The following is a 27,522-nucleotide window of genomic DNA, read 5'->3' on the forward strand; positions in this document are numbered from 1 at the left end:
CCCAAACTTAGCAGGGCCATCAAATGTAGATCGGGGTCTAAGGGAGGGTGCCATACAAAAAAGGAAAATAGGGAAATAGAGCAACAAGGAAAGGAAGGCAAAAAAAGTGAGGCAAAAGACAGGGGCAACACACAATACACCTAGTACAGACCATACTATCCAGGTTAAAATTTCACCCGTGATATCGATTGACCCTTCCCAGGATCCACCCAGTGACACGCTTACCGACATACCACCTCCCACTACTGAACACAATTCTGAGTCATCTGAAGAGGACATAACATTAGCTGATATAGGAAATCTCTTTAAGTCAATCTTAAGCCCCCTGGAAGCCCGCCTGATGAAAATGGAGGCGAGACTAATTAAAATTGAGAAAACCGCATTACAGTTCATGGACTGCTGGAAACCTGGGGCTCCCGGCCCCACACTTTCTAACACTGATCCAAAACATAAAAACAACCCCGATCCTCTAAAACTTGTAAAAAATACTGAGGCTGTAACAACTTCATCGGGTGCTAAAAACGCCAAATCACATAGTAACCAACCACCAAACCCAAAAGCTAAATCATCCACGCCAGCGACTTTTTCAGGTGCCCTTAAAAAGCATCCTCCTACGGCACAACAACAATCATCTTTAGTTAATGATAATATGCAGCTCAATTCACAACACAAAAGTCCTCCTAAACCCCCTCGATCATCAACCAAAATGTCCAAGACCTCAATAATTTAGCGGCAAAACCACATAGAAAAAGTTACTGTTAATCTCCCGCCTGAGGTAGCCCCATACACTGTCATTCTAGCTGGAGTTCCCGAATTAAAATCGGATACAAATGAGACAGAGGAATCATTAAAAAATAAAGTAATCAATTGGCTTTCAACACACAGACCTCTCCCTAGAGGTATGACCAGCGACATTCGCATGGTAAGAAGAGTCTCGTGGGTAGGCAAGAGACCTAAAACAATCAGTGGTGACTGTATACTGGTGAGTTTTAAAGAACCAGGAACAGTCTCATTTATGTGTAGTTCCTTTCTGGAGGACGAGGGGAGTACCATTCATCCAGTCCCTCTCTCGTTCTTTTACCCAGCAAACGAACATACAACCAATGACCAGAGACGAGGATACCACCAGAACTCACAGGGAAATTGGTAGGGTAACCAGGGAAGGAGGAGACTCCCCTTTAACCCAATGCGAATACCCCCTGACCATCCGACTACATATAACAACTTCCAGGGCTGGGAGACTGTAAAGAGAAGAGGAATGGGAATGGATGTATTTGATAGAGAGGTGCCATGGCCCCCAAGATTCTATCAGCCACCATTTCTACCGCTGTCCAACCAATATGACTGCCTTGAAATGGTGGACTGACATCTGGCCGCCGAAGAAGGGGTATACGGGCTAACACTAGGGTTTGATGAAGGCAACTTTGACACCCTTAATTCTAGAGAGGAGATATCTACTACTGGGAATTTAGATCCACCCCAAGAGACAAAAGAAAGGGAAACTATCGTGGAGGGCCCACCCACGGCTGAAGGGCATATTGAAAGGGCATCACGACCAGCCCACACAAGTCAAACGGCAAATCAATCTGGCACGCAGACTGTCCCACAAACCTTAAAATTGCTTTCTTGGAATGTGGCAGGCCTGGCCAATAAAATAGACTCGGACTTATGGGCCGAGCTAATACATCCAAAAAGCGTTTGTCTCCTTCAAGAGACTTGGACAAGGGACGAGACCTCCTTTAGGGGTTTCCAGACATTCTCAATTCCAGCTACCTGGGGTGGGAGAGGCCGACCATCCGGAGGTTTGGCAACCTGGGTGGCTTCCGACTTAGGCTGTTTAGCTTCACGATATATAGTAGACTCGGAAGATATATTGGCCGTCCTACTCGAATGGCCGGGCCCCTTCAAATTACTAGTTATAAATATTTACTCCAGGCCAGTCCCAATAGCGACTACCTCTAAAACCATAGAGGCACTGTCTCGTCTCCTAGAAACCATCCCAGGGGACATGTCATACCTAATAGGGGGGAACTTCAATTCACATTTTGAACCTTTACCTGGATTACTTGATGGACCCTCTCTAGAAGAGGATTCAAGTTGGCAGGTTCCTCCAACAGAAGCACCCCTTCCTAGAGCATGGACGACGCTGGCCGTTCAAATTAATACACTAAATCTCACCTATGGTTTGAGAGCCTGTAACGGCCGCACTAGGTCTGACATCCCGAGCAAATGTACATTTAACAAAGTAGGGAGGGAATCCAGGTTAGAGTACTTCCTGGTACAGATGCAGGTATGGAAAAGGGTAGTGGATTTCAAAATAACACCCAGGCAGGACAGCGACCACAATGCTTTGGAATTAGAGTACGCCATCCCTTGTTTGGAGGCGAATGGTTCAAGTGAGATAGAATTGAGAGAGGGACACCTCCTGGACAACAACAGGAGGAGGACAAGATGGGAAAAGCTTGCCTCAAGCGAAGAGAAGCTAGCCTCTCTCTATGCTGGAATTATCCCTATCCTCGAGGAGGCCTTCGACCTATGGAATCTAGATTCCCTAAAAGATACTAGCGAGGATTTAGCACAGGTACACGAACACCTAATCAGGAAGCTTGAAGTTGATCTCTTTAGCACCAGACGACCTAGAACCCAGGGACCGACCAAAAACACTTGGTTCAATAGAACTTGTCGACAGGCAAAACGAGACCTCCTATCCATTATAAAAGAAGGAGGCCCTAGGGAAGAGATCCGCTCTAAAAGGAGGGCTTACAAAAAACTTATAGCTAACGCTAAAATAGAGTGGGATGTACAGCACTGGGAGAATCTATCGAAGTCCCTAGGGACTCCCGTAGATTCTGGAGAATAATTAACCATGGAAGCAGGGACCTTCCCACTGCAATTGAACCCAACATTGCCGCAAATGTCTGGCAAGAACACTTCCAGCAGCTATATTCCCCCGAAAATGAGGAGTTAGAACCAACATTACTCACTACTTTTGAAACACACACCTCTGACCCCTTTACTATAAAAGATATCAGAGTGGCGATAGTGGGGCTTTCCTCTGGAAAGGCGCCGGGCTTGGATGGGGTGCTGGGCGGCCTATTCAAGCAGGAACCTGGGATTTGGGCACCTTACTTCATGGTCTTATTCAATGCAGTGCTGGGGGGAATGAAAATACCGGATACTTGGCTGGGAGCGGAGGTGGTCCCGATATTTAAAAAGGGGTCGCCCCTGCTCCCCGCCACCTATCGCCCAATCAGCCTCATTGATGTATCCCAGAAGCTGTTTGGTAGATTAATTCTTGATAGGCTCCAAAACTGGATGGAGGAGACTGACATTTTAAGCCCTCTCCAGGTGGGATTTAGAAAAGGAGTCTCAACAGTCGATCAAATACTCAGATTGAACATTTTGTACTGGAAGACGGTGCATCTAGAAGGTGGGTCACTGTATGCTATTTCAAAACATGAAGTGCTACAAGGGACTTGTTTTAAATATGTTGACTCTTAGTTGGTAAGTGGTTTATCGAAATCCACCTATTTGTATCCTCAGGATATCCAATTCATTTTAAAAAACAACATTAAATGCAAGGAAGGGCAAATTAAGAAAAAGAGCTAGAGAAGGTGGATTTGTTCAAAAAACTTTACTTAGAAAAAATGAAAAGGGATGCAGACATAAATCAATTTAAGCAAAACGGTTATGAACTAAGAAAGACAATTAATTTCTCTATAATTCAAAACCAAAATATCATCTCCTTTAAGGCTGTCATCTGACACCATCTCACAACCACATTTGATTGTTAATCTGGGTTGTTTGTCAATCTGGGTTGTTTGTCTGTATCATTTGGAGTATGAATTGGATATCCTGAGGATACAAATAGGTGGATTTCGATAAACCACTTACCAACTAAGAGTCAACATATTTAAAACAAGTCCCTTGTAGCACTTCATGTTTTGAAATATTAATTGCCCAAGCCTACAAGGGTTTATTGGGTTTCCCCTGTGAGAAAACTGGTCACTGTATGCGGTCTTCGTGGACCTCCGCGCCGCCTTCGATTTGGTCCCTAGGGCCAAATTGTGGGCGGTGCTGGCTGATCTGGGTGTCCCTGGAGATATCCTCCAGATTCTAATCAGGCTACACACAGACAATTACGCCCGAGTAAGATATGGAAAGGGCGGTAGGCTGACAGATAGGTTCCCTGTCCGAAGAGGGGTAAGGCAGGGCTGTGTGTTGGTGCCGACCCTATTCTGCCTATTCACGAATGGGGTGATAGAGCACTTGAGCAGGATCCCTAATATTGACGCGCCACAACTGAACAGCAGCAGGGTGCCAGCGATTATGTTCTGCTGTCAAAAACACCAATGGGGCTACAGAGAGTCTTGAATGGGTTCTTGGGGTTCTGCAATGAAAGGGGATTAGAAATAAACCCCTCCAAGACCAAATTCATGATTCTCAATCACAAACCCAAAAGCTGCCCAAATCCCCGCCTGGGATCCACACTCCTAGAAAGAGTCTATGTAATTGAGTATCTTGGCATAACCCTCAATCAGAACCTGACCTGGTTGCCACACAAAACAAAAGCAACCACAAAACTAATTCAGAGGGCTGGTGCCATTACAAGAATCGCCAGAAAATCTCCTTTTCGCCCACTGGTTCCTGCCATAAATATCTATAAAGCACAAGTTCGGGGAGGTATTACTTATGGGGCAGAGTTATGGGGACACACACCGCTACAGACCATACAGGTTGCAGAAAACAACTTCATTCGACAATTGGCGGCTCTTCCACCGAACACTCCTCTTCTCCCTTTAAGAATGGACTTGGCATTACGACCAATTACGGAGGAACTGGGCCTTAAACCCTTGACTTACTGGAGGCATTTGTGGAGCAGCCAGGATCTGGTACACTATAGAAGTGAACTGCAGGAGCTTCTCAGATCAATCCACGTGGCTAAAATCCCATGGCTAAAGTACATCAGGAACATGTGCACGACCCTCGGAGTCCCAGAGCAATGGTCCAATCCGGAAGCAATGTCCGTAAGGCTCACGAGGAAAGAACTTTCTAAAGTGTTTTACAGCTCTATGCTCCAGAAATCTCTGAGTTCTATCCGGGAAGGATCCTTAACGGATACATTCACCAAGGCAAAAGACTCCTACAGTCCTGAGTACATCTTAGACGGTATGACGCCAGTGTTTGTTAGGAAGATCTTCATGCAATGGAGGTACGGTTCTCTTCCCCTGAGGTCCCTTACTAAATCTTGGGACGGCAACTTGGAATCGGGGAACTGTCCAGCATGTAATTATAAACTGGAAAGTGATCTCCACGTGGTCCTGTTTTGCAGAGCTTACAGTAAAATTAGGAGCTATTGGCTGGTCCCCTATTTAAGGAACCTGGGCTTCCGAACTTATGCCCCAGCGTATAGAGTACTCAAAACAGACTTAACAGCCCCAACTGTGTTTGTAATGGCGAAATTTCTGGCGGCAATGTGGAGATTACGTGCAAGAATTATAAGGGACTCTAATGCTGTATGAACTCCTGGTTCTTAAATCAAAAATTCACCTATTTTAATTAGACTGTAATGATGAATTGTGTATTTTATAACTCTGAGTTTATTTCTAAATGATTTTAATGGTGCCATTTATTTGTATATCTTTTATGATCTCCAATGATCAAAATAAAGAATATTTGAATAAGTGAATGCAAGTGATTGAGAATGAATGGGTTTGAGTGAGAATGAGTTTGAATGAGTGAATGCATGTGAGCTTGAGAGGGAATGTGGTGTTATGCTTGCAAGTCTACAGTTGGCCATGGCATACAGAAGGTAATTCTTGGCATATTGAAACAACCACTGCAAAAGGCTAGTGCTGGTATACTAAACACAATTCTTAGCATGATAGGCACCTGTGACAAAATACTGTCATTGCTATATTCTAGAGGTAATACTTGGCATTTGGGAACATCCATGGAAACATTCTGGCACTCGCATACTGGAGCAAATTCTTTGGCATAGGGGGCACCCATGGCACAATGCTAGGACTGGCATGATGCAGGACTTCTTGGTATATGGGAGCTAAATTGTGGCTTATTGCAGAGGAGCAACCAGAATTCTGGCCCTGACATACTAGAGGTAATGTTTAATGTATGAGCCACCTATGATATATAAAGAGCACTAATGGCAAAAGTATATCAGATGCAATTTTTGGCCTAATGGTCACCCATGACAAAATGCACATTTTTAAACAAATTGTTGCTATCATAGGGGTAAATCATGGGGGAAGGATCACTTGTCCTGCATAACCAGGATATGCAAGTTGGTATGTGGTGTCTCACAAATTAAAAGACCCTCATACACATGTATTTAGATGGTCGTAGCGGTATATGTTGTCTCCCCGCTTTCATACACGTGTGTGCATAATCCTTGGGTCAGTGTTTATGCAACCTACGCCTGGAGTATTTACCCTTGGTTAAAAACAGAGGTGATCGTGGATAGACAAGTGCTCGGGAAGTGAGTTAAAATACCCAGACAGCCAGAAGTCGAACTTTATTGGGTCTGGATTTGGGTAGCCCAAGTGAGGGTGGGTAATTTAATATTGTGCCGCTTTGGAATGATAAGGAATTCAAGCGCACTGCATGATGGGTTTTAAAACGGTCGACATGTTTCAGCCTAGTTGCGTGTATAGGTCGGTGGGCTTTCTTCAGGACCAGTGCAAAACAAGGAGAAAGTGAAAAATAAATGGAAGAATGACCTGATTTCAGTCAGTCCTTGGTCGCATTGTACCTGGTGAAATGCATGTGTGCACTTCTTCGGGTCAGGGGCATAGGAGAAGGTGCCTATCTGTGGCGTGACTTCTCCTGCGAAGCTAGTGCTATCTCTGCCTCTCCTCACCCGGATATCGGTGTGAGGAGAGGCAGAGATAGCACTAGCTATGCAAGAGAAGTCACGCCACAGATAGGCACCTTCTATGGGTGGCACAATCAGTGCGGCAGCCCACTACTAGCACTTAACATACAGGCTCTGGGGTTATGGTGTACAACTTTACAAGGCGTCTGCAAGAAAATTAAATTTGCCAATCACGTATACAAAAAGTACACACATATTTAGGGAAGAAGCACATGCACTTTAGCACTGATTGGCAGTGGTAAAGTGCTCAGAGTCCTAAGGCCAACAAAAAGAATCAGCAAAAACACGAGGTAAAAGTAAAAAAGTCTGGAGGAAGACCACCCTAAGGATGCCAGGTCTAATAATCTGTGCTACACAAACAAATGATGGATGGAATGCTGAATAAATCAAAAATTCACCCTCAGTCAATAGATCTGGGTTAAATCGATTATTCTTTTACTCACCATGCCACAAGGATCAATTTTGGATTATCACCTCTCATCAGCCAGGCTAGCTTGAGTTCAGTGGCATAGTGAGCTAGGAACCCACGTCTGGGCAGTTCATGCTGGACTGTTCCCATGAGGAACAGGTTCAAGACTGATTTGCATATGGCTGGGTCCAAAGTGGATGGCGTTGTGCTCAAAAGAACAAAGTACTTTTTTTTATTATTAATGAGTTTATTGCCATTTCAAAAAGAAACAAAAAAAACAAGCACAGTAATCATTAGCATCAATCAGCGATGCATAAACACCAGTCAGGAAGGATGACAACAACTCGGAAGCAATAATCTGTACCTGCACATAAGAAGAACACAGGCACACGTTGCGTACCCAGTAAAAAACTGCGAAGGGCATAGAATTCCAGATACCTATCCCAGCCCAGGGTCACCGTGCCCAGTCCCACATAGTAATCTGACTACTCTCTAGTGTGCGGGGGCGAATCCCCATTCGTCCCCTCCACCTGCACAGTTGTTGCTACCTCATCTACGTCCAAAGTATCACGTTTGGGCCCCTTCTCCAGAAACTTAGGCCAGATGTTCTTGGGCCTGTTGCGGAGGTGGGGGCAGCAACTCATTATATAATTCAGTTTGTGTACAACAATATAGCATTTCTTTAGTCCACTGGGAGAGCGTCGGTACCGGGCCGCGTGTCCAAGAGAGCGCCACGCATCTCCTGGCCACAAGAAAGGCCATGTCTACCAGTCGTCTATGTTCTGTCTTTACGGGATTAGAGTATCCCAGAATGGCCAGCAAGGGAGTTGGAAGTAGTGTAAGTTCCTTAACCCTGTTCACCTCCTCATACACTGCGCCCCAAAAGGCAGAAATGCCTGGACAGGACCATGCCACATGTAGGAAATCCGCGATTGCGCCCTGCATCTTTCACAGCGCCGGCTCTCCCGAAGCCCATATCGATAGAGCCATTCAGGGGTATAGTAAACCCTGTTAAAAAACTTAAAGTGCATCAACGGGTGGCGGCCATTAAGCAATATTATTTTTGTGTTAGAGCAACAGTATTGCCACGTTTCATCCTGTAGATCCACAGCCAGGTCGTTCTGCTATGCTAGGCGGGGCTTAGTGTATTCCGTCGTTTTCTCAGAGAAAGCGATATGATACAAGTTCGTTATCAGCTTCGCAGGGGTCTTGGCATTGATGACGTAATTGTATGTCGTAATCACCAGGGGTTCCGCCATGTCCTCCCCCAATAGGTCTTTAAGTGCGTGTCGTACCCTGTGATACTGAAAGCGAGAGAGAAGGGAGTGAGAGGCGTTGTACGTCTCCAGCTCATCCCAGGTTCGCGCGGTACCGCCCGAAAATAGGTCTCCCATGTGAGTTATATCGAGTGTGGACAGCGCCGCCAACACCCCCTTGTCCTTACATGGGGCAAGCCATGAGCACCAGGCGAGGGATGCCTTCGGGGCATACAGAAGTGTGCAAGCCTGCACATCCATCATGTGGTGCCAGGCATGGGTGACTGCGTTCATTGAGTCGAGGAAACCTGTCCGGCGGGGACTGGGTCAGCAACAATCGACTCTATGCGTATGTGCGGAATATCCGCTGGGCCGTGTATCCAGTGGTATGCGTGCGTGCTTTATGTGGCCCGATAATAGAGTTCCAGGTCCGGGGCATTCAGTCCATCCTCCACGTACGAACGAGTGAGAATTTTCCACGCAACTCTGGGCTGTTTTCCGGCCCATGCCAGCCGGATCTTAAGCAAGTGAGGTTGCTGAAAGAACAGGCTTGATAGGACCACATGTATATTCCTGAACAGGAACATGAAACAGGGTAGCACAATCATTTTCATGAGGGAAGTTCGACCCATCAATGACAGTGGCAGACTAATCCACTTGGTAATATCATCCTCCAATTTGGAAACGGCCACCCTGTAGTTCTCCCAGTGAACCACCTCCGAGTCTGTATGCAAGTGGATCCCTAAATACCGCACGGCGTCAGTGGTCCACTGAATCGGATATTCCAGGTCAAATCTCTTCGTGTCGGGTGTGAGTGGGAACATGATAGATCTGTTCCAGTTCACATGAATACCCGAAAGGGAGCTGAACAAGACCACCTCGCATAGTACAGCAGGCAGATTTTCCTCCGGGTCGCGGACGTATAATAGCGTGTCGTCCGCGTATGTGGACACAATCAGCTTGTATGAGGGGAACCGTATACCACGGTGCCCGTGGTATTCGCGTAGAGCACATGCAAGGGGTTCGACCACCAGCGCATAAAGAATAGGGAGAGGGGGCATCCCTGCCTCGTGGCGCGGCTAATGCGGATGAGGTCCATAGTCAGCGACCCGATACGAATGCGGGCCGTAGGAGATGCATACTAAAGTGTGGGCAGAATTTGGAGGAACAGCTCCCCCACCCCCATGCGACTCAGAACTTGTCTCAGAAAAGGCCATTTGATGGAGTCGAAGGCCTTTTCCATGTCTAAAAAGACCGCCACAACGGAAACCTCTGGGCGGGTATGTTGGAACTCAGCAAACACCGTCCGCAAGTTGTAAGTAAGGTTGAGGCTGGGCACAAAGCCCGCTTGCTCTGGGCAAACAACGAGGTAACTATAGGGCTGAGGTGGTTTGCGATTATTTTAGCGAATATCTTCGCGTCAACGTTTAATATCGACAGTGGGCGGTACGGTGAACAGTCCCCCGGGGGTTTCCCTGGTTTAAGGAACGCGATCAGTATCGCCTCCCGCATTGTGGGGGGCATCTCTACAGACTCTGCTATATCTTCGAAGAGTGTCAGTAATCGAGGCATTAAAAGGTAAGAGTATGTTTTATAAAAGGTCACAGTTGGACCATCGCTTCCTGGCTCACTCCCGGCTCTTATTGTCGATAGAGCCAAGACAATTTCCTCACGTTCGAATGGCTGCACCAAGAATAAACGTTGTAAGTTAGATAACCAGGGCAACTCTATATGAGTGAGATAGTCTAGTATTCGCTCCTCTGGGGCAGGGCCTCGAGAGGCGTACAGAGATGTATAATACTCATGGAAACGGTCCGCGACCTGCTCTTTGAAAAACTGCTCATCTGTCTGCATAGACCTCATGTCAGGAACCATTGTCTTACTCCTACGCTGTTTAGCCAGCTGCGCCAGTACCGAACCAGGACACTCCCCCTCCCCGTAGGATCGTGCAGTGGCGTACTTTCCCAAATGTCTAATTTCGGAGTCGGCCTCCTCATGATACTTGCACAATGTTTGTGCAAGGTCCCGTGTGAGGGCTTTTCTATCGTCTTGTAGGCGTCGAGCCTCTAGGTCCTTGAGCCTGTTCTCCAGGAGCGCCAGACGTCCCCGGATAGATTTAAGCACCCCCACATGTTGGGAGATGGCGACTCCCCAAATATATGCCTTAAAGTCCTCCCACACAGTCAGGAACGAGTCGACAGAGCCCACATTGGTATAAAAAAACTCCTCAATGGCTGTTGCTAGTTCCTCCTTGAAGGAGTCGTCTAGCAAGAAATAAGGAGGAAAGCGCCAAGCAAATGGTGGAATAGGTTTCGCCGGCACAAAAATTGTTATTAGTACAGTTGAGTGATCTGAGAAAGTACGCGGGAGTATCGTGCAGGCCTGCACCTGGGAAAGGAGGTGGGAAGTGGCCAACGAGTAGTTATCCGAGTGTGTATATTATGTGGGGCTGAGTAGTGCGTGTATCCCCCCGGGTTGGGTGCTCCATACGTCATGTAAGCCCAGTCGTGTCATTGCCACTTCCAGCTCTCTGGCAGAGGCCGAGGGGCGATGATCAGGACCGTACGTTCTGTCAAGGGAAGGCTGTCTCATCATATCAAAATCACCGCCCAAAGGACATGTCCCTCACAGTGTTCCCGAACCCTTGCCGCAAGGTCTGTGTAAAAGGCAGGGTGGTCGTAGTTAGGCCCATAAGTGTTCACTATGCAAAACTCCATGCCCTTCCCGGTGCATTTTGTAATTGTATACTGTCCCTCCCTATCTGTCTCTATTGGAATAAACTTCAGCGGTGTCTTAGGGTTAACCCACGTGAGGACCCCCCCTAGCATGCGAAGTAAATCCCGCCGCATTGACATTATCCAGGAAACCTCTATAGTGCAGTGTAGGACTGTCAGGGCGAAGGTGCGTCTCTTGTAGTAGCGCAACATCTACTCCATGTCTCAAAAGGTAGTGTAGGACTTTCCTAACTTTACGGTGGTCATTGAGACCTCTGACATTCCAGGTTAGCAGTGTAATAGTATCTAAAGGATCCCTCAGTGACGTCATCCTGGGCGTACCCGTCGGGGAATGAGTCCATACAATGGAGCCTGTGCATATGTCATCTGTCCGTGCCGTGTAATTTCTGTGCAAAACAGCCCGCTAAACTCGCTCAAACACTGTGAACAGTCCCCTCCCATCCCCAACAACTTTAGGAGGTGTCGTCCCTCCCCCTCCCATGCCTGCCCAACCCCAACTAGGCCGCAGTCTTCCCCCCTTCCCACCAATTCCCACTTGTCTTCCAACCCCATACCTCAGAACCAAGAAAAACAGAAAATCAAAATGTAACCCTTCTTAGGGGAGTGTAATTCACATGGGGCGCAGGTAGCCAGCAGTACAGAAAATAGAAACAGCTTGTCAAACTATATTGTGCTGCCACTCAGTACCCCCCATCCCTTAAACAAAACTAGTGAGCGTGTAGTCCCAACCAGAACCCAGCCATTCTCATGCAACAGCAGCGCTATGTGCCCTCCCAGGTATCCTCACCTTTATTCAACGTAGTCATAACTTAGATATCCACGCATCAATGCGCGGGGAAGCACCCAAGTACCAGACAGCGTTACAGGGTAAAACGCTGTTTAGCAATGCATCTTGGTTATAACTACATTAACTCAAGGATCACACCCCGGCAGAAATCATATTACTATGAGGCCCTTAAACAAGCTCTACCATTCCCTACACCCCCATAGCCGGCAGGAGAGCTAGAAAAGTCACAGCAAACAGTGTCCCCCGGAAGTCAGTCACTGGTCACACCATGTTAGCCTGACTCCCAACAGCAGTAGGTTACATTAAACTTCTCTGCACTTAGCGTCACATTTTAGTCCTTTTCATCCAGGGAGCCTTCCATAGCTTCCACGCATTGCTCCTTATCCGGGGTTGCCTCGTATCTCTGCGCCATTCTTTAAGGGCCTTCTGGAGAGCCCGGGGGTTAGTGAAGATCATGGACTTCCCCTGTCTGTTGATCGGCAACTTTGCGGGTATAGCATTGCATAGTCCGTGCCCATTTCATGAAGCTGATGTTTCATTGGCACAAACAATCTCCGCGCCTCCCGCACCTTAGCAGTAAAATCTGGGAAGAGGGAGAGGACCGACCCTTCATAGCGCAGCGGCTGCTTCTCTCTGGCAAGCCTCAGTGCTGTGTTGCGATCCCTATAATCAAGCAGTTTAGCAATAATTGGGCGCAGAGGGGCCCCCGGCTTCGGGCTATGGCCCAGAGATCGGTGTGCTCTCTCTATAACAAACATCCCCAAAAAGGCCGTATCACCAAGGAGTTTCTTTAGTAGATTTTCCACAAATACCTCCATGTTCCCGGTCTGAGTTGTTTCCGGCAGACCTGTAATGCGGAGGTTACATCTTTGTGAACGGGCCTCTAAAGCCTCTGTCTTATCTTGCAATATCTGGAGCACTCTGCCCAGTTGTTTGTGCTCCAAATCTAGGGACCTTTGTGCCTCTTCCACCTCAGTGAGGCGGCGCTCAGACATGTCTATCCGTTCTGCTTGTTTATCTAGCCTCTCCGCCATCCGGTCCATTCGGTAGGTGAGTGCGTCCATCTTGGATCCCAGAGAGGCGATCCCTCCCTGTAAGCCCTTCTCCATGGCCAGGAGGAGGCTGCGGATATCCTGCTGACGTGGTCCTTGTAGACGGGGGATCGCTAGTCTTGAGCCTCCTGGTGTCAAAGGTCAGTTAAGGCTAGTTCCTGTCCGAACGTCCCATCGCAGTGCCAGTAAGCGCTCCTCCGCCGCCAAAAAACAAGAACGAAGTATTTAACCCAGATCTTTTGACTGGGGATGAATTTATTATTCATTCAACATTCCGTCCATCCTTTCTTACCACAGGTCTAACAATCTGACATAGAATATTAAGAGAACAGGCTCACTAATAAGCATAAGCCAATTATAAGTTTCGGCGCTCTGTTCATCATCTCCTTGTGTTTGCTTTGTTGAAAGGGTATGCCCAGACATGGGTCCCTTGCTTACTTTGCCACTGGGTTCGAGCTAGCCTGGCTGATAAGGGGTGTTACCCCGAGGCACAGGGTCAAGACTGATTTGCATATTGCTGGGGTGGCGAAGTGAGCTAAAGAATGATGATGTATAGATTCAACCTAGATCTGTTACTGGGGTTGAGTGTCTGAAATGTTTCAGCCCTCCATCCATCATCTCCTTGTGTTTGCTTAGAATATATTCATGTTAAATTCATTATGTTAAAATACATTAGTTAATTGATATATTGCTATTTACACAAGTTAGTAGAAGTGACCTTGAACCCGACGTTGTATGCAGGCTTTAAGGTGTTAATTGTTTTCAAGCTGAATGATGTTAGCGAAAGTTAGGAATATTTCTGGTTTCACTTTGCTGGCCCACCAAACGGTGCATGCCTTGGTAAGATATCTTGCAAGGGGAGACCCAAAGTTTTGGCATACAGTGAGGAGGAATGCCAGCCGCTGCGGGTTTCAGTCGAAGATCAAGGTCTTGCGTTTCTTCCAGAAGTCTATCAGCGAGGGTGATGTTGGGAGTTAAGGGACATCCAGAACTTGGAGGCGAGGTGGATAGTGGTGTCTGTGCAAGGGGGAGTTGGGCGGAGTGGAGGTTTCTGGATGGTCTGTGGAAGTTCAGGTGGTGGTTCAGGTATGCTGGTCCTTGGTCGTGGAGGGCTTTATTGGCGTGGGTCAATAGCTTGAACTGGCTTCTTTTCTGGATAGGGAGCCAGTGGAGGTCTCTCAGGTGCTGGGTGAAGTGGGTACTTTTGGCAGGTTGAGGATCAGTCTGGCTGCTGCGTTCTGAATCGTCTTTGTTTTTTTTCAGCATTAAGTATTGTAATTATGGCAAAGGCGATTATTAAGCCTAATATTTTTGTTGTTCTTACTATACACTGGTGCGCCAAGTTTCCAAAGATATTAATTGGATATGCTCAAATGAAGGTATTTGCAATCTTAATCATTTTCTTCTATGCTTGAGCTCAAATGTGTGTGTCAACATGCATTCTATATATATATATATATGTGATAGTAATCTTATCAGCATTACATGCAAATGGAGTTGTTTTGTTTCATATATTGCTGATAAGTGATAAAGTAATAGGATGCAAGTGCCTGTTATATGGAAATTAATCTGGACACTTAACTTAGTTCTAGAAAGTCATGCTTTTAATTATCAATAATTCCCTAAAGTAATAGAATAAATAAACTATCTGTGAATTGAAAAATGAGGAAAGATTGTTACTCTTTTGTGTTTCTTATAATGCAAATTTATATACATTGGTGCAGAGATCCAGCTGATATATTTTTCCTGTCATTTTATATTGTAGATTTTGTGAGGCATGAGGAATGTGACCCTTTGTGAGTAATACACTTATGCCTTTGACTTTTGTTAAGTTACTTATGTTTTCAGTTGAGTGGCTGGCTTCCTTTAGTTAGGTCTGACTGTCCTGAACCAATTAACTTCAGTTTCAATCTTGCAGGTCTAATTGGAATTATTCTTGCTTCAAATTAGAAGTCTCCAAAGAATGTTAATTTTTTTGTAAGGAGGACATCTTTATTTGAAATTTTAGTATTACTTTTAGAAATGTACCTTCAGGCTACATTTGAACTCAAAGGGGGCATGACGTTGCTTTATGTTTACTGTTTCGACGGAGTCAAACTGACATCTTTGGCACTGCTTTTTATGATAGTGAAACAAAGTTGTGGAGAAACTTAGAAATACGTATTCTGTTTCTCAGTGAAAAGCAGTGCTATGAATAGGATGGTAAATTTCTCCTTTTTAAGGGAGAGCACCACACTGCAGGGAAAACTAAGCTGCATCTGCAGCTCCGGGTGCACACATTTCCTACCTAATAGTGTCTGTGCTTAATTTGAGCCAGTAGTTGCTAGTGTACGCTACAACACTCATTTTTGGGAACTAGCACTTATTTTTGCTTATCAGACATGGATCGAGAGCAACAGGGAAAAAAACCTGGGGGCATATTATCAAGGCGGGCAAAATTAAATGAAATTATCGCCGCTTTAGTGGCCGTTTTCGGCCGCTAAGAGGCGATAATTTCATCGCCCTATCAGCAAGCTGTTGCTAACATCGCTAAAAACAGTCGCTAACATCGTTAAAAACTAAAAACAGTCGCTAACATCGCTATCGCCTATTATCAACGCAGGCGTAGCGATGGAAATATTTGCGCTGAGCGCGAATATCTCCAAAAGCTAACGCCTGCTCAGATCAATTCTTAGCCATTATATCCAATGGGAGGTGGATATTATGGCTAAGACCCTATTGGCGTTAATGCGTAAATATCACTGTATTCTCAGCGATATTCACGCATTTCGCAGCTATCCCCGGATATTGTATCGCTTTAGAGATAAACATTGCTAATAGCACGTTATCGCTGCGATAATATCCGGCGATGCTTGGCGATTAAAAAAAACTCGCTAAGCCCATTTAGCAATAAATATCACTAGTTGTTGGTAATATGCCCCATAATGTGGAAAACGTAGGAAAGGAAAGAAGAAAAAAAATTATCACAAAGGGTGAAGGCAGAAACCTGCAAGAGGGTGATAAGGGCACATGAACTGTCTGATCACTGATTAAAAAGCCAGAGGTGGGTTCAGGGCTACATTGCACTGAAATTTAGTAGCACCTGACAAAAGGTTTCTAAGCTGAGCTTTGGGCCCCGGCACTCATTATTTTACAAATTAAGCACTGCTAGCGGGTGGATGTGCTGCAGTGCCTTTGCAAAGACCTTCCATGTGCACGGGAGCGACACGAAGGCTAGGCAGCTGTCATTTTCTTACATGCTCCTATTTCTTCCATGTGGAGTCCTGGGACAGCTATAAATCAGACTCAGAGCCCAACATCACAAATGTCATGCAATGCACAGCAGCCTAAGTGGTTGGTGAAGCCTGCCATTAAAGTCCGATATATATTGCCGGGAACAGACCAGTCCCACTCAGTCCTGTCACACTTCACATGCCTAGGAGAGCATTGCTGTTGGAAAGGAACACTTTTCCCAGCCATCAGGACCAGAAAAATATGGAGGCACACTGAAAAATCATTTATAAGTATCCCAGCCGGTACACATTATTGGGTTGTCGCACCTTCTCTCTCCCATGATACAGGTAGTTTGAGGCTGCTAAAGAGAGACGTTACTCTACATGTATGCCACTATAGTGCTAGGGATGGTGTGGTAAGAGCTCTATTGCTCTATGTCCAGTAGGGAACAGAACATGCCCTGAGGCTCCAGCTTGAGAGTGTTCTCTTATAAATGTTTTCTTTTCATTCTCAAAAGTTCCAGATTTATAGTCAACTCAACTCACTTATAGCCTCTTTTTTATAAAGCTGCTGTCTTTCCCTTGTCCTTCATCAAAGCTCTATCTGGGGATGTTCTTTCACCCCTAATCACCACTGACAATTGATAAGTCAAGACATCTTACCAGAAGCTTTCAAGATAGACCAGACCCTCTCATTGCTAAAGAAACCTACACTAGACTTGATCATTTTAATAATTACTGGTCTGTTGGAAAATGGCCCTTTCGCATCGTCCCCCGGGAACCTTTTGCTGTCCTCCTTCTACTTTTCATTGAATATGTTTTTGTTGGCCTTAGGACTCTGCTAACCAGTGCTAAAGTGATTGTGCTCACTCTCCTAAGCATGGTGTAATTGGCATATAACAGTTTATCATATTTAATTTACTTGTAAGTACTTGTAGGGTGGTATCTCATATACCCAGGGCCTGTATTTACTTGCTACTAGTGGGCCTGCAGTACTTGTTGTGCAAACCATCTAAGTAACTCTGTAATACTTGTCCCAGGCCTGCCAATGCCGCCAGAAGACAGTGTCAGACTGTCATGTCGACTTGACAGTTAAAACCCCTTGCCAAGCCTTACGCTCTCCTTTTGTTACATATAAGTCACTGCTAAGGTAGGCCGTCAGTAACACTTAGGGCAGGGTGCTTTGAAAGGTAGGAAATGTGCTTTTAAGTTTTACATGTTTTTGGTAGTGTAAAACTACTACATTTGTTTTTCACTAATGTGAGGCCCACCCTTTCATAGGATAACATTGGGGATTCCTTATTACACTAAATAAGCTGAAATTCCTAATTGAGAGGGGGTTGATCTGTCAGGTTTAATACCTAATAAATTGTAACGATAAATCCTCTTTATTGGTAATGTCGAATTTATCATTACAATTCTGAAAATTGTACTTTTAGAAGGGTGGGTATTTTTCTGCTCTTAGCCCTGCAGTCACTGCAGCCTGTCTTTGATTGTATGTCTCAGTTGGGTGACATCTGGGCTTTGTGTACTCCCCTTTGACATCCACACACAATGGGAGTTTAGGTGTGACTTGAAGAGCCTTGATGGGCCAACCTGGCAAAATGGGAGTGAGGAGCTGGACACAGTCTCACACTTACACCTGAATAGGCTGTGTCTTAACACCACAATAACGGGTGAATGCCCCCCCTGTAGTGAGTTTGGAGCAAGGGCAGAAGGAGGACCTCTGCGTACTTCAAAGCCTTCTTTGAAGTCTCCCCCACTTCAAAGGCACCACTGGGTATAGGAACTGGACCTCAGGCGCTATTACTTCAGTACACTTCTGGACCTGTGGATACCCTGTCAAGAAGAAGGTCTTCTATACTGTTGAAGGACTGCCACTATGCTGGATGACTGCTCTAGAAGAACTACTTTCTGCTGTGCTGACCTGTTGCCCTCTTCGCCTGGGTGAGGCACTTGCTGGCAGGGTGACTGGTAGTGGGTGAGAAGAACTGGACTTGCATCACTTATCGCCAGAACCCAGAGAGACTCTAAGAGACAGTTGGCTGGCCTCCTGATCTGAAGTCTCAGAGACATAACAGACTTCTTATCACCTCTGCTGTAGTAGCAGAATCAATGCATTGCAGCTGTTGTTGAAACAGAAAGGGTGTATCGCCTTCAGAACCAGCACATCACCTTCGGAACCGACACATTCTCTACTGCAAAGAGCAGAGTCAACATATTGTGTTTGGAACCAGTGCATTGCCCTCAGAAGCAACACATCACCACGGTTGCGTGGAGAAAACTATTGCATCACCTTTACTGCATGGAGAAAATCAACGCATCCCCTCTGCTGCAGGATCAAAAGCAACGCATTGCTTCGGCAGCACTCTGCATCTTCGAATGCCGCAACCAGGATTAAGGTTAATTCAGTGGGCCTTACTGTGTCCCTCCATCGTGATTGGCCAGAACCTTTGACTTTGTACTGGTCCAGCATGATCAGATATTCCAAATAAGCGCGTATTGCTTCTAAGCTCTATTTTACAGTTTATTCTTTTAAAATGTATATATCAAGTTCTACTTATTGAATGTTTGTCATTTTACTCTTGTTTTTATTTATTAAATTAAGAGCTGTTTTTTTTCTAACTTGATCTAACTTGATCAGAAATCTTTTTGTGTGGTGTTTTTACCATTTTACTCTTTGAAGACTTGCATACATACTTACACATTGCCTTTAAGTTAAGCCTGATTGCACTGTGCCAAGCTACCAGTGTGTGAGCACAGGTTAATTTAGGGTGTGTTTGTGACTTACCCTAACTGGGATTGTGGTTACTACTTGACCTGTGCCTAGTCGACCACAAACACAGGGCTTTATCTAAAAAAAAGAGACTCAGTGTGGTACCGCAAGCCATTGGGCTGCACCACACTGAGTCCCTTTCAAAGCACAGGGATGCAACATACTTATAATAATATGTTGCAAACCTGGGCTTTCCCCTGTGCTGGCACACAAACAGCTCAGATGCGCCAACACAGGCAATCTTACACCAAGGTGCAAGAGTGTCTGCGTTTCATGGGAGATTATTTTTCTGCAAGAAGGGACATCTTCCTGCACAAAAACAATCACAAGAGGTGATTTTCTCTTTGTATGTGTGCTACAGAATGCAGTAGACTTAGAAAGAGGAGAAATGAAAAAAATTCTTCTCGTTGGGCTTCCCTACGCCTCTCCTGGGGAGGCGTAGCATTCTTACGCATTCCGAGGTTTACAAAAGGTTGTAAATCTAGGAATGCGGCAGAAGGCATGGGTGTTTTGTGGGAACACCCACTGAAACACCAATGGTACACCCCTTTCACGCAAAGTTCTCTGTGAAAAGGGGCTGTATTTACAAGACCACGAAAAGCCACACAGGGTGGCTTTACGTGTCCTTGTAAATATGGGGCAGCAAAATGCGCCGCTGGTGCATCACAAAAAGTGATATGCCGGCAGCACGAGGGTCTTGTAAATAAGCCCCCCAATTTCTAACGCGGCCCATTACTTACCTACCATTTATCGGCAAGATCATTGAAAGAGCATCCTATGTTTAACTCCAAGCTCACATGAATACTAATTGTTCCTTGCATGACATCCACACTGGCTTTAGATCACACTGTGCCTAAGAGACCGCTATCCTGCACATCGTACATGATTTTCTCTTGGCAATAGATGACGCTGACCCTTCCCTCCTGATATTACTGGCAATCTCAACTTTCCTAAACACAGTAAACCATCCCACCCTCATTACCACCTTGGACTCTAAAATGGGATTCACTGGCAATGTCCTTCAATGGTTCTCCTCAGACCTTTCAAACCAACACCAGTTTGTTCACATGACCCCATCCAAGTCCCAAAAAATCCCTACAACCTGCAGAGTTCCCTAGGGTTCCATACTGTCACTGTTTATCTTTAACCTCTATGTGGAGCTTGGTGCTCCACTCACACATAGGAGCATTAACAGTCACCAACATGCCAATGATGTACAACACTACTTGAAAGTCTCTTGTATTTCAGACATTCAGTGCCTCAAACATTACCTGCACATCATCCAGAACTAGACGTTTAGTGCCTCCCTGAAGTTCAATACAGTTAAGGCAGAATTCCTGTTATTTGCCAAGAACACCAAATAAGAAATAGTCTAAACCTGGCTCAAAAAGTTTGCTGTCTTTTAGCTAGGTTTGCATTATAGAAATACCCTATAAATATATAAATACATACATACATAGTGGTGCCTGTCATAGATCATTTGTTCCAAACCCCATTTCATAACACCACATGTTTTATCATGCGTCTGTCTTCCCACTACCACAATTTCATCAGGTGGTACAGTAATACTGATGTAAATTGCCGAACCACCTGGTAGTGGACCTTTTCATTGGTATATTCCAATTTAATTCAACAACATCAATCTTCTGCATATCAAAATACACCTTCAGTTAACAGTCTTTGCCTAGTCATTTTGGGAATGTATCTCATAGTTGTGACTAATTATGGTTTGCAACCACACAGAGGTACTCTGCATATATTTGGATACTCTATGTTACTTATGAATCACTGTACATTGTATACACTCATAATCACCAGTTCCACATTCTAAATAGTGTCTTCCATAGGTCCTTTCTCTCCTGGATGCTATTTGTTGTTATTTATGTGTCGCTTTCTTCCAGTGGCAGTATCACAATAGGCTTTTCTGGCACATCACAGAGCCAAGGACCTGCTTTATGCATCTGCAGGGCATAAATGAATTTCATTTTAACCCAATATTTCTCAAAGTTAGTGCTTTAATTTCAGACAGCACAGCTCAGACGCTGAAAGAAGGAAATCTTATTCACTGTTTCCAAGCTGCACAACTTAAAAATAAAGCCTAACTATGCAAAATATTGGGTCAAATTAATTCACTTTAGGCACTGCAGGTGAACTAAATTGGTGCTGGGCTCAGTGATATGCCACATAAGTCCATGATGATATGGCCCCAGGTTATTTTTCCTGCCCCATTTAAGAGGAATTTATTCAAACTAAGTTCTGAAAAAACAAAAAGGGAAAATAAATAACGAAAATATAAGCTCGATTTATGCAGCACAAAATCATTGGTGCACAATGTATTATACATCACTTGTGTCACGTTGTTTTTCAGGTTACTTTATAGGTCATATTGGGTAGTGTTCCCCTTGATTTCCTAGAATGGTGACTGTTGCCTTGTCACCTCAATGCTATTTATTATTCACAGTTATGCACACTCTATTGAAACCCATCAGGTCCTGGGTTCTATGCCTAGGCTTCTTTACCTAGTAGTCTTGCCTATGCATTTACAGAATCTGAAAAAGAATATCTTGGAAAATACTTACATGAAAATTTACTAATGAGTTTATCAGATCATCGTAGTTCCTAGCTTCCTTGTATTTTTGTGCCCAAGGAAGGTCGTGAGTTAAGAACATGCATTGATTATCTGAGAAAATGACCGTTTTACATTAAAAAACAGATACAAATTATCATTGATATCCCTTCTCTTAGATCAGATCAAACAAACAACCATTTTTACCAGGTTTGACCACAAGGGACTATATAGTTTGATTACAGTCTTGGAGGGTGTTGAATGGGACACTTCATTTCACACTATTTTTGAACTATTTGAATATCAGGAGCTACCCTACAGGCTCTGCAGTGCCACAGACGCTTTTCAGTTTTTAATTGTTGATCTGCTTAGAAGATTTTTCAGGATCCACGGACCTCACTCACGTGTATATAAGGAGATATGCTATCCTGAACTTCACAAGTGCACAGGTCTTTTACAACGGAACAGGTCTGTTGTACATGAACAGGTCTGTGGTACATGAGGACTGGGTGCTGCTTTGTGAGACGGCTCACATCTGTGAGATGTACATTACATAAAAAACACGGGAGTGAGGACAGTACCTGGGTGGGCACAACAGGACTCTAGCAAGATTCATAATGGTGTGGCATTAGGAACCCTCTCCCTTGAACCTGGTGAAGATTTTTACCTTCGGATTTAGACATAATTGCGGAAGTTAAAGTGGGACGAAGCTAGGCTGCAGCCGAAGAGGGCTCCATGAGGTCAGTCACCTATGCCGGGGGGTTCAGCTGAATAGGATCTGCTGCTGCAAAGAAGAATGTATTGGGAGGTACAGCAAAGTTAGGTGGACTGGCAATGTATGAGTGGATTGACTGGAAAGTCCATCCCACCTTTCTGTCAGCTCTACTGGCACTTTATGGTAAAAAACAAGTTTAAATCCCATCTTTTAGGGTTAGGCAGGAGCAGCATCTTTAGCACCATTTCCAAGTGTCCCGGACTCGGGGACATCACTTGGGGGGTCAGGACTCACTACAGCAGAGGGCAGGTGCAGGGCTCAAGGTCTCTGAAGCTTGTTATACCCTTATAGCTCAAAGGAGGCCAACCCTTGGAGTCACTGTGGTAGTCTAGTCTTCAAGCAGCAAGGCAGGCCTCAAGCAGCAGGGCAGTCCTCTGGAGGTCCAGGTAGTCTTCCTGAAGCCTTCTACAGACCCAGGAGTATACTGAAAAGTTTCTCTAAGTAGCCAATATTTAGACCTGGTGGCAGCCTTTGAAGTGTGGGGGGAAGTTTCCTACACTATTCCCACATCTGGTTCTGGAACATTCTTCCCTTCCCCTGCCAAGGCTCAAAGAAGTCCGGGGTGACAAAAGACTAGTGTCATGTTCTATTGTGTGTGAGATGGAGGCAGCCCTTTCAGGTGCAAGTGGGGCAGGAACATCCCCACCCCAGTCACCCTGGTTGGATGGCCCATGCTATAAATACATAGTCCCCATTGTCATACTGCCCATACACAAAGCCCAAAAGCAGAGCCATTCACAGTCAGGACACTGGCAGCAGGCACCACATGGTCAGGGCAAAACTTCTAAAAGTGGCATTTTCAGAATTGTGACTTAAAATCCCACTTTGCCAATAAAGAGGATTCATGTGAGTCCGAATTACCTTCCTACCTGCTCCCAATCAAATGTTAGCACTTAATAAATGTTATCCAATGGGAGAGATAGGCCTTACAGTAGTAAGAAAATACATTTTTGGAGTTTTTCACTACTAGGAGATGAAAATCTTGCTCAGTGGGCTATTTAGTACCCTCTTTGAGGTGACATATGTTTTAAAACGGAAGGTTTACCAGCCACCAGAGGTGGGCAATAAAACTAGGAAGGGAGTTGTCTATGAAAGAATAGGGAGAAATGTATTATCAAGCTAGATACACAGCAGGAAACACAACCAGCATAGAGACGGATACTAAGATAGCTACCTATTGGTATCTGACTCCGGTTCATCCCAACAAAGGGAACCCGGAACGCAGCCCTAGTTGCTGGCATGGATGTGGATCCCTGGGTACTCTTGTACATTTGCTCTGGCAATGCACACATTTAACAGCTTATTGGGCCAAGATCTTAGATGAAGTTGATACACATTTTGACACATAGATACCCCATTTCCTGACATATACAGTTCGAGGCTTGGCCAACCCCTTAACATATCCACTCAAATCACGCAAAGGAGACAGATGAGACTAGCGTTGGGGACTGCACTTCAAAAATCCTCGCCCACTGGAGGACTGCAAATACCCCCACACACATAGGCTGGCTTCACCGACTCTGGGCTATATTAGAGATGGAAAGGATGTCAACCACACTCACGATCACTAAGTCCATTTTTTACGAAATCTGGAAACCATTCCTTGCCAATTTTTTCCATCGTATTCAGGGCACTTACCTGCCCCAAATACCTACTTATTCATTGACTAACGGAGTCAGAGTAGGCTTTCATTTGCATAAAGCACAAACAGCTCAGTGCCATCCCACCACTGCTGACATATAAGAAGCTTATACAGAGTACTAGGGGAGGGAGGGTTGAGAGGGTAGGTGGGTTTGTTGTGGGCAATGTTAGTGATTTTAGTTTGTTTCTCTTTTTATTGAAAACACACACGTTGAGTGCTGGGGCGGTCAGAGCAGGATGGAGGATATAAGATCGAGACTATCAATCAATCAATCAAAGCATTTATATAGCGCACTACTCACCCAGAGGGTCTCAAGGCGCTAGGGGAGGGGGGTCCGCTACTGCTCGAACAGCCAGGTCTTGATCGAACAGCCAGGTCTTGAGAAACGATTTGCATACAGATTTATTTTCATGCTGTGTATTGTGTGAATAAAAAGATTTAAACCATAAAAAGGAAGGCTTAGGTCTGGCAAAAGGTTTTTCTGAGTCGAATTGGCAGTGGAATACAACACTAATGGAAATTCAATGTTAAACATACATATGCTAAACAAATTGTGTTTTGTAATTCCAATAATAGTTTATACCAATACCAAGTTATCAAATCCAGTTTTTAGTCTTTCTAAATTATGTATACCATTATTTTTGAACTTTAAGGGGTGCTACAACACACCTTTACAATAATATGGTACTGCAATATATAAAACTCAATATTCATGTAAGTGTACCTACTTGGAGGGAGACACTCTGATAGAGTCTTTGACACAGGTCGGATAATGTCCCCTGTAAACTGCATCCTCCTCAAAATAGAGGCATTGTACTAATATTTTGAGGTAAGTCAATTACTTTACTTTAGACCTGCTTGAAGACAAAGATGGAGATGGAAACTGTTTCTACATCACATAACATAGTACCTCTTTAGCACAATGGAATCTTAGGCGTTTCAGCAGTCAAGCTGCCTTTCTCAACCTGAGTTGCGCCATATTGGTGCTTTCTTTTAAAGCTTACTTTTCATTAAAATTGAAGATGCACTTCACTTTGCAGGGATTGGGTGGCCACAAGCATGCGAGAGAAAATGTCATTCATTATTTTGCACGAAGGACATAACATCAGTAAAGAAAACCACAAAAATGTAAGTCCTGCAAAATAAACTTTGCCTCGAGGTTATTTACAGATTGTGTCTTTGTTGCAATGTCTCGTTTGAGCACTTTCAAGACCATTCCCAACATGCTCTGTTGTGTGTCAGGTAACACCCGGACTGGATTATTTGCGAGTCCTCCAACTGTATCAGAAGGCATCACACTCATTTCTTTTCCTTTTATTTACTTTAGACCTGCTTGAAGACAAAGATGGAGATGGAAACTGTTTCTACATCACATAACATAGTACCTCTTTAGCACAATGGAATCTTACTTTCCACATGGGTGAAAATCATGACAATATCATAATAAAGTTTTAATGTAGTAAAGGTATCTATCACTCCATATTATATATATATATATATATATATGTCGAAGCTCCAAAATCCTAGAAATGCCCAGCCGGGTCATAGGAAAGAATAAGCACTCGCAAGCACGGCACAGCTCGTTTTCACAGGGCAGGTTTATTCAAGACATGTGTATATATGTGTGTGTATATGGTCCAGTTGAAGGCAGGAAGCCGAAACGCGTAGACCGTCCATTTGATGCACTTTTCTTTGCACATGGTGTGTAAATAAAACAGTGGAGAAAGCTAACTGTTGCTGTGCCGTGTCTTTATCTACGGAACTCGTAGGAGAAGAAGCTGATGCAATATAGTCGCCAGTAGGTAGTTATAGTTAGGATTTTTTTCAATGTTAAATCTCAAAATTCTATTTGGAATAACTTTGGCGCCGGTTAACGAATCTACCTGAAAAGTTCCTCAAAATGGCCTCGTCGAGCTCCGGTCCTTCCCTGAAAGTTTGGGGGGGATGCGTCAAGCGGGAGCCGAGATAAAAGGGGGGTCACAAAACATGTTTTCCCCATGTTAATTTCCATAGGGCGGTCGACCTCACTTTTAGCCCGAACGGCTGAATGGATTTACACCAAATTTGGCAAAATTATAGGGACTGGTAGCCCGATGTGCCTTTGCTATGTCTCAAGATATGTGCTACAGTGGATTTTGAGTAATTTAGGTTCAAAAAAATATATATATCTATAAGCGCGCCCTGGTACGCGCTCCGGGGAGCGCTCCGGGCGCGACACGCGACTTGCGCGTAGAAAGCTGATTGGTTCTTGGGTGTCTGTAAACATTCGAACCAGTCCGGAGCGGCCGCCATCTGGTGTCTCGGTAGGATCGAGACACAAGAGGTGGCCAAAACAAAGGGGGAATTGACCATAAGGGGGCAGGGTAGAACCCCCCTGACCCCCTAGGTTTGATGTGGGGGCTATAAAAGGGTCCCGCTGGGCGAAATTCTTTTTTTTTCCAATTTGTGCGGGGGGAGCGCCCGGTACGCGCACCGGGGAGCGCACCGTGGAGAAAAGAGAATGGCAGAGTTTAAAAATGTAAGTCATTTTATATAAATGGGAGGTAGTTCTTAAAAGAACTGTTTTTATTTCTTTTGGTTGTTTTATATTTTTTTTTGTTTTTTGGAACATTTTTTGGAGGGGATTTTCAGAACAATTTTATATTTTTTTGTATTTTTTTCTGGGGTGAAACAAAAGACAGGGAATTGCAAACAGCTCAACTGGAGCAAAAAAATTGAAAAAAATTAAGGTTGCTTGCTGCAGTGATGGTTGTCTGCAGCTCGATTAAGTAAAGTGATGCTCTGCTCACCATAATATATAGTTTTGTTGCAATATATGCAAACAAATTTACATTTTGAAAACTTGGTTTGAAAATTAGGGACCATCTCCCTAGCCTCTGCACCCTATGGAGTGGGTTGGTTGGAGGTGCCTGAAGTTGAAGGATGGGGAGGGTTCTTGGTCAGTTGCCTGACTTCTGCTCTTGAATAATTGTTTGGGTGCTTCCTCTGCATATGCCTTATCATCGTGTGGTTCCCAAACAAATATTTCCTGTTTGGGTTCCCTCTTGACAGTTCTTGGTCACAGATGAGGCAAGTCACCTTTGCTGCATTTACTTTTTTGGCACCCCTTGGCATTTTGAAAAACTCCCAAATAAAATGTTCTTTGGGTTTGTATGGGGGAGTGTCCTCAGGCAGATATTGCCTCTCCTCCTGCTCCTCTTCGTCCTCCTCTTCTTCATGACCACCAATGTGGTCTTGTGGTGGTCCTTGTGGTGGTGGTGGAGGTGGTGGTGGTGCAGATGCACCTGCAGCTGCTACCAGTGAAGCCATTTCTTACACAATGCAGGTCTTCTTCACTCAAACAACAAAGTGAAAATGAGGAAAAAAGGTGGGGCCTTTCATCATTTGGAAAACAAAACTGTTGTGAACCATTCAAAAGTG

This window comes from Lissotriton vulgaris, chromosome 6, assembly GCF_964263255.1.
Source record: "Lissotriton vulgaris chromosome 6, aLisVul1.2, whole genome shotgun sequence".
NCBI lineage: Eukaryota > Metazoa > Chordata > Amphibia > Caudata > Salamandridae > Lissotriton > Lissotriton vulgaris.